General features: G+C 38.6%; 1 pseudogene; it reads right to left on the bottom strand.

Annotated features, from left to right (window-relative positions):
* Positions 1-361: 361 nt before the first annotated feature.
* LOC113780251 overlaps positions 362-6669 on the bottom strand; it is a 39344-nt pseudogene continuing 33036 nt past the window's right edge.

Below are 6669 nucleotides of genomic sequence, written 5' to 3' on the forward strand. Positions count from 1 at the left end.
GAAAACGCGATTGAAAACGCGCCTTCAACTCGCGTTTTATAAGTCGCGTTTTGTGCACAAATCTCGCAGGAATGTAAACGCGATTGAAAACGCGCCTTCAACTCGCGTTTTCTAGTCGCGTTTCACTGTGGCTTTCGGACGATTCTCATTGTGAGCTTCCTGCACGTCATCACGCGGGCACGTCAAAACTGAAGGGCACCTATAAATCGGCAAAAACGAAAACTGAAACCCAAAATTAGTCGAATTCAAGGAGAACACCTCTAAACTACCACACGGAATTGAACAAACAATTAAAATGAACAATTGGGTTGCCTCCCAAAAGCGCCTTTCTTTAAAGTCTTTGGCTAGACAAAATAATGCTTCAATCAGAGAGTTCAGGCACTGCAAGGGTCACCTCCTCAACATTATTAACTTGAAATCCTTCATAAAAAGGTTTGAGACGATGACCATTAACCTTAAAAATCTTGTCAGTGTGAAGACTTTGAATTTCTATGGGGGTCTTAAAAGCTGTACGGTAAGCCCAAAGTGCATCATCTAAGCGCAAACTCCAATCCTTTCTATTGGGATTCACCGTCTTTTCAAGTATCGACTTGATTTCTTTATTGGAGATTTCTGCTTGACCACTAGTCTGCGGATGATAGGACGTAGAAACCCGGTGAGTGACGCCATATTTCTTCAACAATGCTTCCATTACTCGATTGCAGAAGTGTGTCCCTCGGTCACTGATAATTGCTCTTGGCGTGCCATACCTGACAAAAATATGAGATTTAATAAAATCAACTACAACCTTAGCATTGTCAGTCCTAGTTGCCTTAGCCTCTATCCACTTTGAGACATAATCAACTGCAAGTAATATATACATATTACCAAAAGAGGAAGGAAATGGACCCATAAAATCTATACCCCATATATCGAAAATTTCACAAACCAGTATAGGAGTAAGAGGCATTTGATCTCTATGGCTTAAATTACCTGTCTTTTGACAATTTGCACATGATTTACAAAATAAGTATGCATCACTAAACAAAGTTGGCCAAAATAAACCACACTCTAAAACCTTTCTTGCAGTTCGCTTAGGGCCAAAATGTCCACCACACGCATATGAGTGACAGAAAGATAAAATTGATGGAACCTCTTCTTTAGACACACACCTGCGAATAATTTGATCAGAACAATATTTCCACAAGTATGGTTCATCCCACACATAATATTTAACATCACTTTTAATTTTTTCCTTTTGAGCTCGAGACAAATCATTAGGTAGCGTTCTAGTAACCAGATAATTCACTAAATCAGCATACCAGGGAATTGTCTTTTGAACTACAAAAAGATGCTCATCTGGAAAATTATCCTTCAAGGGAGTAGGTCCTTCACTATTGATCAAACGACTGAGATGATCAGCAACCATATTTTCGGCACCCCTTTTGTCTTTAATTTCCAAATTAAATTCTTGGAGTAGGAGAATCCACCTTATAAGTCGTGGTTTGGCCTCTTTCTTGTTGAGCAAATATTTCAAAGCTGCATGGTCAGAATAAATAATGACTTTAGTGCCAAGTAAATAAGAACGGAATTTTTCTAAAGCAAAAACAATAGCTAAAAGCTCCTTTTCCGTAGTCGAATAATTGCACTGGGCACCATCCAAGGTCCTCGAGGTATAATAAATGACATAAGAAGCTCTGCCCTCCTTCTGGCCAAGTACTGCACCAACAGCAAAATTGCTGGCATCACACATTATCTCGAAAGGAAGACTCCAGTTTGGTGGTCGAACCACTGGTGCTGAAGTCAATGATCCCTTGAGCGTGTCAAATGCACTCTTGCAATTATCATCAAAATGAAATACCACATCCTTTTGAAGTAATTTGCATAGAGGATGGGATATCTTTGAAAAATCTTTGATGAAACGCCTATAAAAACCTGCATGGCCAAGAAAAGAGCGAACTTCCCGCACACTTGCAGGGTAAGGTAAACATTTGATAATTTCTACCTTAGCCTTATCTACCTCAATTCCTTTTGCAGATACCACATGGCCTAAAATTATGCCTTGGTCCACCATAAAATGGCATTTCTCATAATTTAAAACAAGATTAGTCTCAATGCACCTTTTAAGAATTTTTGTGAGGTTAGTTAAACATTCATCAAAAGAATTACCATAGACAGTAAAATCATCCATAAACACTTCTATGATATTCTCCACATAATCAGAAAATATACTAACCATACACCTTTGGAATGTAGCAGGCGCATTACAAAGACCAAAAGGCATTCGTCTATAGGCAAATGTACCAAAAGGGCAAGTAAATGTGGTTTTCTCTTGATCTTCAGGCGCCACTGGAATTTGTAGAAAACCTGAAAAACCATCAAGACAGCAATAATGAGATTTTCCTGCCAACCTTTCCAACATCTGATCAATAAAAGGCAATGGAAAATGATCTTTACGAGTTAATGCATTTAATTTTCTAAAATCGGTACAAACTCTCCACCCATTTTGAACTCGAGTGGGCACTAACTCACCTTTAGGATTTTCAATAACAGTAATTCCTGTCTTTTTAGGAACTACTTGAACAGGACTTACCCACTTACTATCCGAAATGGGATAGATTATACCTGTGTCAAGAAGTTTTAAAACTTCTTTCTTCACTACCTCCATCATTGGTGGGTTCAATCTCCGTTGAGCCTCTCTCGAAGGCTTAGCACCATCTTCTAACAAGATGCGATGCATGCAAGTGGCTGGACTTAATCCTTTTATGTCAGCCACTGTCCATCCTATTGCCTCCTTGTGGTCCTTCAACACCCGAATTAGTTTTTCTTCCTCTAAAGCAGTCAATTTACTGGAAATTATTACTGGGAGTGTATCTCCATCTCCCAAGAATGCATACTTTAAATTATCCGGTAACTGCTTTAATTCCACCTTCGGGGCTTGCACAATAGATGGCAAAAGCTGTGAATGAGACAGAGGTAATTCCAAGTAAGACACATTGGAAAATTCTGGGCAAAGAGAATTCAATTCAAAAATAACTTCCTGCAATTCAAAAGGAAAAACAAACTTCCCTTTTATCTTTTGCAAATTTTCCTGACAGAGACCAGTAGAAATAGCAACCTTCAACGCATCGTCATTATTAAATTCAAAATTTTGCTGCGCCAAAGAATCAATTACATCTATAACAAAAATTGAATGAGATTCACCAGGATATTTCATGGCATCATAAATATTAAATTTAATAACATCACCATCAAATTCCATAGTCAATGTGCCAGTGAAAACATCAATTTTTGTTCTAGCAGTTTTCAAAAATGGTCTCCCTAACAGTATTGGAGATGAATTAGAATTATCATCCTCCATATCAAGCACATAAAAATCTGCAGGAAAAATCAAATTATCAATTTGCACTAAAATATCCTCCAAAACTCCATCAGGATAGGCATTTGATCGATCAGCCAGTTGAATTATTACGCCCGTCTCTTTTAAAGGCCTAATGTTCATCAAATTATAAATAGAACGAGGCATAACATTTATCGAAGCACCCAAATCCAACATAGCTTTTTCAATTTTAATATTACCTATTTTGCAAGGGACAGTAAACATACCTGGGTCCTTGCATTTAGGAGGCAATTTTTTCTGCAAAACTGCCGAAACATTTTCTCCCATATGCACTTTCTCGTTTCCTTTCAACTTTTTCTTACCAGTGCATAATTCCTTCAAAAATTTAGCATATCTAGGAATTTGCTTAATTGCATCTAAAAGAGGGATATTTACCTCAACTTTTCGAAAAGTGTCCAAAATCTCCTGTTCGTGCTCTTGCTTTTTGGACTTTGCCAGTCGACTAGGAAATGGAGGCGGAGGTGTAACCACTTGTGTTGATTTTTCTCCAAAATCTGGTTGTTCCAAGGCTCTAGGTTGAGACACATTCCCCTCTTTTTCGAGCTCTTCCTCGATTGCTTGTTCAGAAATTTTCTTGCTCGGCTCAGGCAACTCTTTGCCACTTCTTAATGTGATGGCACTAGCATTTTGCTTGGGGTTGACAATTGTCTGCGAAGGTAGCTTTCCAGATAATTGGGATTCCAATCTATTGACTGTGGAAGCTAACTGGCTCATTTGATTCTCCAAATTATGAATGCTAGTTTTCGTCTCCTGTTGAAATTGTTGAGTGTTAGTAGCCAAAGATTTCACAATATCCTCAAGTGACATACCTGATTTAGGAGCAGGTTGTTGCTGTGAAAGTTGAGGTCTAGGTTGATATTGTGACTGATGTGAAAATCCTGGTGGCCTTACTGCATAATTAAAATTAGGATGATCCCTCCATCCTGGATTATAGGTGTTTGCATAGGGATCATACCGTCTCTGAGGTGGTCCTGGAAATCCAACTGCATTAGCCTGCTCAGTCGAATCATCTTGGAGTGTGGGACACATATCTGTTGGATGACTCGAACCATAGCAGATTCCACATGTTTTCAATTGCTGCATTTGTCCTATAGCTAACTTTTCAACCAAAGAAGTTAGACAATCTAATCTTTGCTCTATTGTAGAATTACTTACCTCATTGACTCTACGAGTCGTGTTATCCTGCCTGTCTCCAAATTGTTGAGCATTTGCAGCCATACTCGATATCAAATTTCTTGCCTCCGTGGGTGTTTTATTCACTAAGGAGCCCCCACTGGCAGCATCAATAATTCTTCTGTCAGTTTGGGACAGACCCTCATAAAAATACTGGATGAGGAGTTGGTCAGGAATTTGATGATGAGGACAACTAGCACATAGTTGCTTGAATCTTTCCCAATATTCATGTAGAGTCTCTCCATTGAATTGTCGAATTCCACAGATGTCTTTCCTAATGCTTGCAGCTCGGGATGCAGGAAAGAATTTTTCTAGAAAATGCTTCTTCATGTCTGTCCATGTGGATATTGACCCAGAGGGCAGATAATAGAGCCAATCCTTAGCTTTATCGGCTAAGGAAAATGGAAAGGCTCTTAATTTAATTTGCTCCTCTGTGACTCCCTGAGGTTTCATTGTCGAGCAAACCACATGGAATTCTTTGAGATGCTTGTGGGGATCTTCACCTGGTAAGCCATGAAAAGAAGGAAGTAAATGGATTAGTCCAGATTTTAACTCAAATGCAACCTCTAATGTAGGATAAGTAATGCATAGAGGCTGTTGATTTAAATCTGGTGCAGCCAATTCTCTCAATGTCCGTTCATTAGCCATGGTGCTATCTATCTCTTCCGTCTCACTAAATGAATCCACAAAACCTACTACTGAATTATGTCCAGTAGATGAGGAGGATGCCTCTGCTCGTTCTCTTGTTGCTTTTCTCAATGCACGAGCAGTTTTCTCTATCTCAGGATTATATTGCAGTTCACCTGTACGAGAAGATCTAGGCATAAACCAGTAACAATAAAAATAAAAATAAAAAATAAACAAAGAAAATATAATTCAAAGAAAATAAATTTATTCTGACACCAAGTCCCCGGCAACGGCGCCAAAATTTGTTGGGTGTCAAACCAGCAAAAATAAAATTCCTACTCTTAAGTCACGAATTAAGTCCACTATGGTACTGGAGCAGGGACTTAGGCTGTGCAATGGGTTACTAGCTTCACCCTGGTGCCAGAGTTTGCTTGATCCGATATACCAAAGTGTATTAATTACGTGAAAGACAAAATTCGAATATAGCAGCGAGCAGGGTCGAATCCACAGGGACTTGGGAATTTATTTTGAATGAATGTAACATTAAATAAAAATGGGGGAAGTTGATATGGAACTGTCTAATTTAATTGCTCAAATTAAAAATATAAAGTAAATTGACGGAAGGAAAATCTCTAGTCAAAGGTATAATCTCCACTTATGGTTCGAATCACTGATCACAGATGCAGAGATAAAATCTTTCATTTACAAATAAACTGGTTATGGTTGTCAACAAGCTCTGACAACCTGCCTAACCTTCCTGATTCGATAACCACAACAAGCTCTGTAGTTATTGCCCTAGCCAATTAAGCAGTCCTAAACACGCTCTTAGGATTTAACCTATTGACAGCATTAATCATTAGACTGGCCACCAATTATAACCAACAAACACACACGCTCGGTTTATTTAGGCTATATCATATATTTCCGCAACAACGACTCAAAAGTTTCTACTACAATTGAATCATATCACTTGCCACATGCACTAAAATTACCCAACAATTACGGATTGAGCACTCTTAGATGGCTGTTAATTACTCACACAATTAAACAGTGATCAAGTATTTAATTGCAAGAAATAATCATATGCATAAGTGAACAGGAAATATATAAACACTTGCAAATTAAAGAACGTAGGGAAATCAATTCGATCTCACAGTTTTGTCGAACCAAAGCTTCGATTTAACCTCTGACTAGATGAAGAAATTAGCCACTCCTCATAGTTGAATTGCAGCAAAAAGTACTGGATTGCAAAGGCATTGCGTTTTTACTAGAAAGCAAGGAATAAAAGATGTTTTTCCCGTTGGGGAATATTGTCGAACACCTGGCGTGTGTCAGAGGCCAGTCCAGAGAAAGGAAACTAGAACTAAACTAAAAAGCTAAACTAGAGGTCCCCCCTTGCTTCTGTACGTCCTCCCCTTAAAAAGCCAAAAGTAAGATGACTAAAAGCTATCTCCGGTGGTCCCCACACATGTGGACAAAGTCTCCAAAAT

The sequence above is a fragment of the Coffea eugenioides genome, chromosome 8, assembly GCF_003713205.1.
Source record: "Coffea eugenioides isolate CCC68of chromosome 8, Ceug_1.0, whole genome shotgun sequence".
NCBI classification, from domain to species: Eukaryota; Viridiplantae; Streptophyta; class Magnoliopsida; order Gentianales; family Rubiaceae; genus Coffea; species Coffea eugenioides.